The sequence below is a fragment of the Chenopodium quinoa genome, unplaced genomic scaffold, assembly GCF_001683475.1.
Source record: "Chenopodium quinoa cultivar QQ74 unplaced genomic scaffold, ASM168347v1, whole genome shotgun sequence".
In the NCBI taxonomy this organism is placed as follows: Eukaryota; Viridiplantae; Streptophyta; class Magnoliopsida; order Caryophyllales; family Amaranthaceae; genus Chenopodium; species Chenopodium quinoa.
Window position 1 is genome coordinate 1,230,319 of NW_018745174.1, and position 13,789 is coordinate 1,244,107.

General features: G+C 32.4%; 1 long non-coding RNA gene across 1 annotated transcript; it reads right to left on the reverse strand.

Annotated features, from left to right (window-relative positions):
* Positions 1-7,036: 7,036 nt before the first annotated feature.
* LOC110710542 lies at positions 7,037-11,878 on the reverse strand. The gene is made up of 2 exons (XR_002509173.1): positions 11,469-11,878; positions 7,037-7,317 (listed from the first exon to the last, which is right to left on the reverse strand). It is a non-coding gene; the product is annotated as an uncharacterized LOC110710542 (long non-coding RNA).
* Between the last annotated feature and the right edge of the window lie 1,911 nt (positions 11,879-13,789).

A 13,789-nucleotide genomic window follows, 5' to 3' on the forward strand; every position in this document is an offset into this window, starting at 1 on the left:
TACAAGAATTTGAAGTGACACAGCAAACAAAGAAAAGAAAAGGTTTATGTTCTTCGATTCAACACAAGACAAGACCTCTTGAAGGTATAAGGCCACAAGAAGTGGAAGTCTCAACTCATTTGGACCAAAGTTATCAAGGCCTACCACGGTACCGCCCCATAATTACAAGTCTCCATCCCCAAAAAAAAAAATGACTTGCACTTTAATTTTTTCTAATAATAATAATAATACATTGTTAAATAAAGATGATTGTAGAAAATGTAAATTATCAAGGAACTTTTAACTCTCTCTTCTTTTATCAATGTGAGACACTTACATGTGTTATTTAATAGGATAAATTTCAACCCTCCCCCTCACATGTAAGGTCTCTTTAACTCAAAGATCACTTGATCCAATTCAATTTGGCCCAAAATACTTTAATGTCATTAAAGGTCCCAAACTTTGGGCCTTGGCAATATACTCAAACCATTAGAGGTCCTATACCGTGGGCCTGACTCTAATACCATATTAAGCGCAGGTCTAGGTCGTACCCGCAAACCAAGAGAGAGAGAGTCCACTTTAAAGATCCAAGGAGGTTCCATCCCAAAATCATATGACAATAGGAGGAGTAACCCCTTAGCCTTATAAAGTGTTTAACTCTCTCTTCTTTTATCAATGTATGACACTTACATGTATTATTTTGGTAGGATAAACTTCAACAAATAATGCTCTATAAAATAATTAAATATCAATTTTGGTATACATGGCTAATAACTAGGAAACTAATGACACCAAGCCACCGACTATTGACGTATCGGCCCATGACTCATGTATAAGCTTGCAAATTGCAATAGGAAAATAGAACGTGATGTGCTTGGAAACGAGGGGACGTATTGTTTAGAAAGTGTTTTTGCATGTTTTCTTTTTGTCCCAAATTAAAGCATGCAAAAGCAAAAGGAGCAAATTTGTAAAGCATGAAATGGCTAGTAGTTGATATTGTTATATGCATCTCTTATTGAGTCTTGACTTGCCTCTCTTTACTCTTTAATTTGTAATCATTTTATTAATTATTTTCCATTGGCTTTGGTCACTTTGAAAATTTTTCGAGATTAGATGTATACCAAGGAAGTACGGATACACCTGTCAACTATCATATTTGTAATTGTATCTTATATTAAAAGTATCCAAGCCTCGATCCAACCTAGAAAGCATTATTTTCTATTTTTAGGTTTATGGCTAAGAATAAAGTAATTCACTTTCAAAAATAAATATTCATAACAAACTAAAAAGTTATTATGTGTTAAATCTTTTAAAGGTTAAAGTTTATGCTACTTACTAAAGTTTTTAGAATTTTAATAGATTGACATACAAGTTATATATATTCTCAACTAAATTTTGACCAAATTCAAATTATGCATTATATAAAGAATAATATAAGCTGATAAAATAAAATGTCTAAACATATATTTGATCTATAATAAACCAATCAATTAGCAGATTAACAAACATAAACATCTTTAAAATTCACAATCACTCGTCAAAAAAAAAAGATTAAAAAAAAATACAATAATCTCAGTGTCCCTTTCTCTCTTATCCCTTAAATCAATAATTGTACTTTCAATTTGGTTTCTACTTTATAATTTGCTCTTAGCATATCTTTTTATGTTTCAATAGACTTATAACTAGAGCTATTGAATCAGGTATGTAAGTTAAATTCGATTCCGATGTTGTATGTTTAGGTCATATCAATTGGGTCATGTTAGATTAACGTGTGTATATAAATTAGATTTAGGTTTAATTCTTTTAGAATTTGTTTGGGCCATTTTTAAATGGAAAAAATTGTTGAGAATAATCCCAATTTTCAACTATCCACTCAAAATAATCCCAACTATTACTACCCTCTTCCAACTTTAACAAAATCTGCTCAATTTGATCCAATTAACCGATTACTTGCTAAGTTGGTTGTAAAATTAATTAATTTTCCCCCTTTTTTAAGTTTATTATTGAAAAAAAAAAGAAAAAAAATATTGCAATTACGTTCATCTTTTTAATCTCTTTATTTTTTTTTAATTTTTTTGTTTTTTTGTAATTCTAGTTATCAAGTAAAGTACAATAGATGGTGGGGTTGTGGTGGGACAAAGATGGTGGTGATTTGGTGTGTCATGGTAGTGGACTGGTGGGTGACTATAGTGTGGGTTGGGTAACTGAAATCAGAGGCTAATTTATTTAAGTTGATTATATAAAACTTAACATTGATTAATTAATAAATTAGAATCAATGAAAACAAAACACTTGTCTAATTAACCTATTGTACTGGTTAGTAACATCTCTCAACAAGTTAAGAGCTAAATTGAGCTGCTTTTTTCAAAGTTGGGATCATACTAATTATTATGATTATTTTGAGAAGATCGCTGAAAGTTGGGATAATTGCTAGTATCAAATTTTCCTTTTTAATTTAAATTAGGTTGGTTTTTGACGTTTCTTCATTAAGCAAAAAAAGCTCAAGGCACATAAAAAAAAAAGAAAAAGTGCTCTACCCCAAACACTGATAAATAATGAAGTTTTTTAAAAAAAAAAAATAAATAAATAAATAATGTTTTTAAATATATTCGCCATATACTTGAACGGAGATCTATAGACAAGCATCTTGTTAACATAAGATAATATTTATGTGTGTGATTGAAATCTACAGCTCTAGACATCTCAACAAGTTTTATAACTGCTCTTAAATTACATGAATGTCAACTAACTTAGATCATTAAATCTTGTAAGTTGATAACTAGGATTTGGATTAAACTCCAACTATATATATCCTTTATATATAGCTTTCTATACAATATGCAAAACGAAAAAAAAAAAAAAAGAAAAAAGCATTTGCATATACGAGTTGTATATATACTTGGTCTTTCCTCCTCCAAATACACTAGGAATACATCTGCATTTGCATCTGCTTTTGCTCTTGAAGAAGAGACAACAACACTTCATTTAACTTTTCAAAGTTTACGTTGTACTTTCCTTGACCTCCTTCCGTCTGTTAAAACAACATACACATATTAGAACGTGTCACATGACTGGATTGATAATTTACTTTACATAGATTTGGTAGGGTACAGGTCACGCAAATAGAGACGATAACAATTTCAAAATTAGCGAGTTTTAAAGTGGACCAACCATATTTCTAATTGGACTAGAAATTTCAATTATTCCTCGAAATTATCTAATTCGTCCTAGTCACCTTTTATGCTAAATAATAATGAAATACATAAATTCAAAAAACTTACCCACAAATGGATATTGTAGAAAGTCCTTCCTCCAAAAGATTGAAAAGATGAAACATCAATAACAAGATAACCATTCTTCTCAAGCACCAAAAGTACCTCACATATTGATATCCTCTCAACTGTTGATATTTGGATCACCATTTCTTTATCACCCAATTTATTTGAAGAAATCGAACACGACGTCGTTTCATCAATTATGCATTTTTTAGGGTTTTCTTCTTGAATAATTTTCCCAACATTTCCTTGTAATGCTGATATTTTTGATAAAAATACTTCTTTCTTACGAGCTAATTTATCCACTTCCTTTTGTAGTTGAGGTATATATTCAAGCACACGTCCAACTGTTGCTGGAATGCTTAGTTTTTTCTGCAACGTAATTTAAGCATGTTAGAAATTAATTAATGATTGCAATAATATGTAACATATATATTTGCACGTAAGAATAATGTATGTTGGATAAGAACACCATATAATTAACGTTATTTTTACGTCTTGTGAAATTTTATGTCAATAAATTGACACGGAAATATATATCTTTATAGTTTATACTCCGTAATAACTTTGTCTTAACAACAGTAAATATTGTACTAGTTTGAATAATAGATTTTCCTTATAAACTAGCAATTTTATTATATGTTATAAATACACTATAAACCCTTTTTCTTGTAAAAATTAGAGGAAAAATGAGAGAAAAAATAATTGTTTTTAAAAAAAGTACTTACCCTCTGATCAGTTGCAGGGAGCAAAGCACGTAGAGAGGAATACATGTCATTGATCTTCTTTCTTCGATCTCTTTCACTTGCATTATGATTAAGCTTCTTCGATAACAAAGGATTATTATCAAATTGATCTATTGAGCTTGTATTTTGTGGCGATTCGCTTTTCTTAACATGATCACTAGACACTACTTGATGACTAACGCCACAATCTTGAGCTTGAGAAGTAGCAAGAAACATAGAATCAATATCAAAATCGAAATTATCAAAATCTTGGTTTGTGTCTAATTCTAAGGGATACTCCCATCCTAAATTAGTAGGGCATAACAAAGGAGACATTGCCAACATTTTTTTAATAAAGTTTTTTCTTGGGTTTATTTACTTTGATAAGATGCAATGTATGACAATAATATGGTAATTTAGTCATTAGATCGATTATATATATAGGTGGTTTAATTTAATAATGTTTATGAATGTATTTGGATTGTAAAAAGTAATTAAAAATAAAGAGTGACGATTAAACCTGCTTGGCTCGTGAATTCTTACGCCGTTATTAAAACTAATCATCATTAATCTTATTTTAAACAAAGTATAACTTTACATATAAATTTTATAATCCATGATTATATTATTATGCTTGTAATGAGCTTGTGCATTTCTTGTGAAAGCTTGTGGAGTAATTATTTTTTATAGTGCTTAATCATTTTTGTTGGTATCACATCTTAAGGATAACTGTATACTATAATTTTATACTGTAAAATTAAAATAAATATAAAATATACACTTGTCAAATTGGAGTATTTAAGATAAGTATGTACAATAACTACTCTCTAGCATCTTATGTCTTTATCGAATAAATTTGATGCTAATTTAATTAATAAAGAAGACGTTGAAGGATGATGTTCAATCATTGACTTTAAGAGTGTCAACTCCTCCCTTAGTTAAATGATTTAAGAGTTATTATAATGTATTAAAATGTTGATAAGATTAAAGAATACTTTTTTTTTTTTTTTTTGACAAACAAGATTAAAGAATATTTTTATTTGTATAAAATGTATAAAAATGGTTATTTGTATAAAATGTATAAAAATGGTTAAACCTTAACGTACTTTATACCAGTATTTATTGAGTTCACGGTTATTAGATAATTTTTTGAAAGTTAATTGCTTTATAAGATACTTATATAAAATATATGAAAATGGTTAAGCCTTACCGTACTTCATGTTGATTGAGTTCAGGGTTATTAGATAATTTTTGTTCGATTCTATGAATGTACCCTTCTAAAATTAAACGCATATAAATTGGATCTTGTTAAGTTAATATGGGAAAAATGTACATAATGTCTTTTAATCATGCTTTGAAAATCACAAACAGGAAAAAGTATTAACTATTTTGATCTCATTCTCAATAAATATACAGAGTACAAATTTATGCTTATGTCAAAGCCTAATTTTTTTTCAACTACATTGTATTTAATCAGTAATTGACCTACTTATAATTAAAATGATAACGGTCAACTAATGAATTATATAAATTTGATAAAATTTCGTAGAAAATTCAAATAAGAAGAAATTTATAAATTTTTCAATTGAAATTAGCCAAATTGTAACAAGAATTTAGAAGTAGAAGATTCTGAATGACACCAAGATCTCAACATTGCTGCATAGTGGGGTGCATGCAAGTAGTTAGGCCAGTTGAATTAGAATATTAGAATAAATACAAATAGCACTGCATCCTCAAATATGGATCGAATGAAGGGAAGTCCTCTAAATTAATGGCATTTTAAGTGCTCGTGCCAAGCTTAAGCATAGAGTCGACTTTAAGCACCTTATCCTATTTGACCTAACGCAGGGCACGTGCCCCTCACAAATGTAGGCCCCTTTTAGTTCTCATCTTGTATGGTATCTGCCTCTCTGGAGGATTGACATCAGCAATTCAGATAATATTACATGAATTAAACAGAGCCTAACTTATTTGAACTTATTTAGATTATTAAAATAAATTATTTAAAAAAAAACCTTATTTGAGCTCCTTTTAATCTTATATTTTGTATTTATTTTAACTTATTTGAGTTTATTTTGTATGAACTTATTTAAAATTTTCTAAAATCAGCTACAATTCTATCAGAAGATTTTGAGGGGGAAAATGTCTCAACTTATCTTAACTATTAAGATGACATAAATATGCCCTTGGTCTTTAATCTAAATTAGTTTTTAGTTATAAACTTCATTGTGAAAGAAAGGAAAGCTATAACGTCCTTGTCAAAATCTTCACATTGATTAACGCGTAGAATACAAATGATGTTAGGCTCTATATCATATTATCATGAAATTGAACCCATTTCACAAAACTCAATCCTCAACCTCAAAATTTGAAGTAATTTTAAGGCATTTTTTATTCTTAGTTTAAATATTTGGGAAATGGTATTGATAAACTGATATAGCTATTTTTTCTAACGTATTATTAATTGATTTTTGTCATTTATATCATGTATATAGCGTGCAGCGTGCTGACTTAATTTTTGTTCTAACAAGTTATTTCTTCCATTTAAAATTAGATAACACAGTTTAATTTTGTACACTATTCACATAACTTGCTTTGACTTCGTTTTATGGTTTTGTGTTGAAAAAAAAGTCATATGAAATCTTGTTAAATTCATCTCAACATTTACTTTTTAAATATCAAAAAATTTACAGAGTATAATTTTTGCTAATATGTAACCAAAGATATTTGCATGAGAAAGTATACATTAGCAAACATATCGAAATGAAATGGATCATCTAATATAAAAATGGAGCAGTATTTAAGATGCTCCCTTATTTTTGAATGTTTTTTTAGCTGGGTTTAGACCAACCAACGTTTTACACCTGTTTTTTTAGCTCGGTTTAGACCAGCCAACGTTTTACACTTCTACTTCAGGTATACAATAATCAATTAATCATCAATTCATCACACTTATGTCCAGCTTCTAACTATTAAACTTGATTATGTGACATGATGCATATGACCACGCTGTGGTAAGAAACAGGTTCTTTAGAGAGTTACAACAGGCATTAGAAGGATAAGTGCACTGCAGTAAACAGCATAGCAAAAAAGGATAATTACCCATGCAGTAAAAACGCTACATTTCCACAAAACTGGAAAAATTAATTTTCAACATGTAGAACAGAGATTCAATTGATTTTCAGAGGTTTACAATATCAACCTCACCCATCAATATGTTCCCAAAAATTATTATTTTTTTGGTTAATGCTGTGAAGCACTCTACAAATTCAACAGGCAAAAGCAACAAAACAACTTGACGGACTCCAACAACCTCCCAAACATGCAGCAACTTCAACCTACATACATGAAAAAACAGATCTGGTAAGAGAACATTCATATGGAAAGAAAGTCGAGCAAAGGGCAACCCATGCTCACAAGAAATATCAATAAATGCACTTCGAAAGCAATTACCCCAAAACAGCAATCAAATGAAATCAAGAGGAAATATAACCTCCAAAAAACATAACCATCTTCAGATCATTTTCATTACAAAACAGTATACAGTGTAAATGATAAGCCACAACCAAATCATTGTTGACTGACCCACATGATAGTTGTAAGCAAAGCTTACTTACAAATTATAATGGATACCCAAAACAATAGCTCTTCCAACTTCCAAGATACAAATATTCAGTCATGTGCCCAAGTCATCCACCAAACTTACAAAAGGGAGTAAGAGAGTATTAACAAAGTAAAAAAAGAAACAAGAACATGAGCTGAAGTAACACATCCACCCATAGAACAATCCACTATAAGGGATCAACTCCAACGTCAAAATAAAATCCTATAAATGAAAGATAAATCTACTTATGACTTTGTGCAACACAATTCCATAGCTCTAAATTATACTTTGTAGGATATAGAATGTGTCATAAATGAACCGAGAGAGGATGTTTAAGGATCTGCCTCTTTCAGTTGGACTTGAGAGTTATTGATTTTGGTTATCTATGAAGGGTAGAGTTCAAGTTTGCATTAAATTGATTAAAACACCCAAGTCAAGTTGGATATTTACTTAAATTTCATCACATAGGTCATCATTAAACTAAGCAGGTCAGCTTTTATTAGCTTGATTTGTTATTTTTCAAAGATACCTCTTAAAATAACTGTAACTTGCAACATAAAGTAAAGCTTTCACCAACCCCATTCAAAGAACACACCAGCCAGCATTTCAGTTCGTTATTCTCTCCATCCCCCAAAGACTGCATAAATAGGGTTGTCAGATTGTCTCTAATAAAATTAGTGAATCTATTAGTAATAAGGAAGAAGTTAAGTTGGGATAGTAGATTATAATTTAATGCAATTAATTCATCAAATAAGGTTCACATTATGAGTCTTTCAAGTAGCTAGACACTCCCTGATACATTCTAACCTCCTTTCTCTCTATTAAATTCTCTGCTCTAATTGACTAATCTGCATAACCAAAAGTGCTTCCCCCAAGGAGCCACACAACCAGGATATCGTCCTACCCTACACCCTTTTTCCTCTCTCAAACTTGGGTTGAATGAAAACCCTCTTGTGGTTCTGGATACCTCTAGGAATGTCCGCAGTTCGGTTTGGAATTTTCCAAGACCAAACTGACCGCAAAATACGGTTCGGTGCAGTTTACAGTTTAAAAATTGTGGTGCGGTTTCAAAATTATGTTGTGGCTTAGAATTTTGACCAAACCTTGGTTACTGGTTTAGGTGCGGTAAAAAACAGTTAGGTTTGCAGTCTAGACCACGCTCTGAACAACCCTAAATACCTCCACCACACCACCAAATATAGAGTTTATAAAGCCACCATCTTCACCAACGCATTATCTGCAACCTCTAAACTCATCTGATAAGAGATGCCACACTACCACCATAGCTACTGCAGGCAAAAAGGCCACCAGACAGATGCCATCAGCATCACCTCTCTCAAAAATGCTCAACATCTGCAAAACAACTAGACTCCTACCTACTGTACCACAATCGAGATCCCCTCGACCCGTCAACAGTAGAATTTCATTATGTAACTTTGTATAACCACAAACATATTTGGCTGTCACAGGCATAACCACTGACATATTTGCCTAAAATGCTTGCTCAACCTCTTTAATCACTCACTCTCCACCTCGGGATGAGAAATCGCCACCACCAGGAGAGATCCTTCATCCAATGAAAAAGGTGGTAGTTGTTTTGAGTCTTGAGTAACACCGTGACTTGGTGGTCCTCCTCTTCAAGCTCCCATTAATCAAAATATAATTTGGGTACAGAGTATTTTTCCAAGACATTTTTTTAAAAGGTTCTCAAAGCATGTCCTCATTATTTCCTCCATTTATTGTTCAAATGTTGGTAACGATGCAAGAACTCCAAAGCCATAAATCCAATAAAATCTATTTAGTGGCAGCAAACTCCCCATGCTAAGAAAAGTTAAGTAAACTCAACCAACTAAAGCTTACATCATCCTTTCTTCCTAATAGCCTGTATGTATACACTCTGACTTTCTTTTTCTCTTCTCTTCAACCCCCCCCCCCCCAAAAAAAAAAAAATAAAAAAAAATAAAAAAAAAAAAAAAAATCTAATTTGACTAATTTGCATAACCAAAAGTGTCCCTTGCCCCTATGCTAGTTTATTACACTCAAAAACATGCAGAATCCAACCCAAAATAAGCTACAAGATACAAAGTTCAATAATAGTCACAGTGTAAACACACCTGCCCAACCTCATATACTAACTTCCCCTGCATATCTATATAGAGGACACAAGTAGACACACATGCACATACAACTAGAAGAGAATTAGCTAGGTTGTTTCAGTACTTCTGTAATCATTGTACCAATTAAATTTAAATCAAGAAAACAATGGTTCTTCATGGACACTATTGAAATGCTATTTAAAACATTAAGTGGTACTACAGCATTTATCATACATCGATAATCAGCAAACTATGCATTTGAGAAAAAGCATAAATCATGGATATCTACTTCCTCAAACACAAAACTCCATTCTATTACTTCATTACTCCACCCCTGCATCTATTTCAATATCCACATAATCATAGATATCTTCATGACTTTACTACCTAGTATCAAACATCATAGATAAGTAGCCAAACATTCTGGTTCACATATGGCAAGATCTCTCTCCAAAATGGATGAATGCATACTCATAATCAGAATCTAATTAATTAAGCACATTTCCTATACGGTAAAAAGTAGAAACCCATAAAATCCTATCACCCGTTCATAATTAAAAATTGTTATCACCAAATACTCCCTCGAGCACAGTACACCATCCCCAAGCACCAGACTACCATTGCTTTGCCCCCCTATCCCCCTTGCATCTACTACAATATCCACATAATCATAGACATCTTCATAATTTTACTACCTAGTATTACACATCATACATAAATAGTCAATGCAAGATCGACTGTAGGCATAGCACATTTCCTATACAGGAAAATGAAGCAACCCATAAAATCCTATCATCAGTTCATAATGTAAAAAAGGGCTAAACCAAATACTTCCTCGAGAACAAAACACCATTTCCAAGCACCAAACTACTTCCTCGCCCTGCCCCAATCCCCCTTGCATCTACTTCAATATTCACATAATCACAGATATCTTCATAGTTCACCTAGTTTCACAAACCATACATAAGTAGCGAAATATTATGGTTAGCATAAGGCATAATCAACTGCAGCTCTCCAAAATGGATGAAATTCACACTCATAATCAGAATCTAGTTAGTTGCATCGTGAGTTTGAGACATCTCTGCCCTTCACACATTTTCTGAAGGGCAATATGTAGCAACCCTTAAATTCCTATCATTGTTCATAATGTCAAAAAGGCTGTCACCAAACATCACAAAGCACCATTTGGAAGTACCAAATTACTTCCTCGTCCATCTAGCTCCTTTGCATCTTCGTAAAAAGATGCCTCAATAAGCGTCTTAACTCTTTGCTCATGACAGAATACAAAACTTGGTATCATAGCTGTTAACTTGAAACACCAGATACATATTTCTAGACAAAGGCAGCATCAGCCTGACAAATCATTTTACTCATCAGACTTTCTTCTCAGCGAGACGAGGAAATCCTACCCACACCCTCAAAGATTCAAACCAAACCAATAAAGAAATGAACGAAATTCAAGTTAACAATGACCACCATTTCACCTAAAATGGAGTGATTGTGGTAACTCGAATCATTACAGGCCTTAAGCATTAAAAGGAAAAGGCACACCAATTACCAAATTCAAAGTTATCCAATTTCAACTAAAAAAACTCAGAATTCAACATTATAACCCAAAAAGTGAGTACAAATCAATCAATCAAAAGCCACATTTCATCAAAATCCCAAATCACCAAACCCTAAAACATAAAACCCAATAATTTCAAGATCAAAATCGCGATCCAATCAATTTAACCAGCTCCAAATTCAATCAATTAGAATCAATTTGAAACAATGAAAACCTAATTACCTGAAAAAGGAGGGAGATCAATGACCATGTTTCTGGGCATGCTCAAGATGACGGCGTTCCTCGGGAAGAGCAACAAGGTAAGAGAAGGCCATACCACCAAAGCAAACATGATAAAGAGGCATGATTGAATCAGTCTCGATGTATTTAGCATGATAACTGTCGATTCCTTTGGTGAATGATTCCTTGAGGTAGGAGAAAGATAGCATAGGCTTCACCTTGTCGGGAACTTCCTTCACTGTGACACCTCGAAGCTCGTTGATGAATCTACGGAACGCCATTGTTGTTCGATGAGAGAGAAAGAGAGGAGAGAGAGAAATTGGGGATCGAATTTAGATTGTAACCCTAGGTCAAAGATTGAATTTTGATTGGGATGTGAAGATTGAATGTGAAATGGGTATTATAGACCTGAGCCTATTTTTTGCTCTTTTAGTTCACTTTGTGGTTTTAACCAATTGGCCCAAAGCTTATTTCTAGTGATTATTAAGGAAACGAGTTAAGCCCTATTCTTGTCAGATTATTTTCATTTTAGTTTAGCTCTATTAAATTCAGTTTAGTTCTTAATTTCCTACTCTCATAAAATATTCATTTCAGTTCAGTTCAATTTAGATATAATAAGTTCAGTTCAACTCAGCTCATTTCAGTCAATGAGAATATGCCAATAGGCTCACGAACTACTAGTGAACTAGGTTGGTTACTCTGTATAGCTCGTTTATGTTGACTAAAGGTGTTAATTCATATGTTCAAGTTAGGTTGGGTGACGTCGAGTTAAGTCAAGTTGGGTCGGATTTATTTCAAAATTGAGTCATGCTTTTTTTTAGTGTCTAGCAAGTCCAAATTTGAATCGATTTTTTTTTTTTTTTGGATTGGGTTTGAATCAGGTCGGCCAGATCTGGTTTCAACAACTTTATGTTAAGTGGATTCGAACAAATTCTAAAGTTTGCTTTGTGAATAGGTATAACTCGAACAACTTCTCGTATGATTCGTTAATGTTCATGAACCATTCATTTACGTTGTAATCATGTCTTATGGTGCGTGCCATCTAGTGGGAAAACCTTTCATATCCAAGTTGTGACAATGTTGTGTTACACAGGCCTGGCCCTTAGCAGGGTGAGCAACTGCACAAGGCTCATAAATTACTAGGGCCTTAAATAAGTTTTTAAATATAAGGAAATTAGTTGTTATGTTTGAGAATATTAGCGTATAACTCAATGGTCAAATAAAGGAGTATTTTTTTCAAGCAGTTTCAAGTTCGATATAATCCTATTTTCTTAACTAATGGGTTTGATCTTATACTTTGGGTATCAACCCTTAAAAGCTTTAACAAACTAGATATATCATCCACAATTTGCTAATTGCTAGTAATGGTGATTGTTGAAAAATTACAATTAATCTTTTATTGTATAATACATTGAAGGAGGACCCATTTATTTTTAATTGCATAGGGCCTCCATATACTTTATTTGGGACGCCCTAATGTCACATCACTCCTTTACTTGATATCTCCTTCCTAGCTAGACATGTTACACAACCTATGCATTGGTGGATCTCTTGTTACTTTGTTAGGCCACAAACATCGTCACAACTCACAAAGGGTTTAGCTTAGCTTCATGATACTAATGCTTAAGAAGTTCTTGAAAAGTGGTTGTTAGTTTTTGCTCAACTCGTGCTTAAATGGTTATTGATATACTTAGTATAGACTAGCTAGAGAGATGCACTATGTACTATTATGAGGTTGTGATATACTTCCTACATTTGTAAGCTACATATATGATGTGTGTAAGTTTCATTTTGTTCACTTGTGGGTACTTGAATATTCTCTTCACGAGAGTAACAGTTGGTGAGAGAATGGTAAACTTAAAAGGGTGAGAAATTAGACTATCTACAAGTTGAAAGAAAGCTACAACAACCAAAATCAATTGACATGTAGCACGAGAGAAAGTAATCCTAAATTTTATATGTAGTTGATTGTTTTTTTTTTTAACATAATTAGTAGATATATAGATTAAAAGGCTATAGCCTTAATATTTACAATGAGCATCCCATAATTACAATGAAGATCGATAATGCAGCAAAAGACGCCTATGCAACAGGCTATAAATACATCCGAATTAAAGCTAAAACAAGGAGCTATATGTACAACAGTAGTGAACCAAAAAACTTCCAGCCACCAAAAAATTTAAATAACAGTTATTTTTAACCATACTTCCAACCCAAAAGCTATAGACAATCCAAGACTAAGAGAAGAACACCCACATGACTAGTGATCAGCTGTTGCCTCTGCAACACTCTCCTTTTCTGCTTCATACAATTCAGAAACGCAA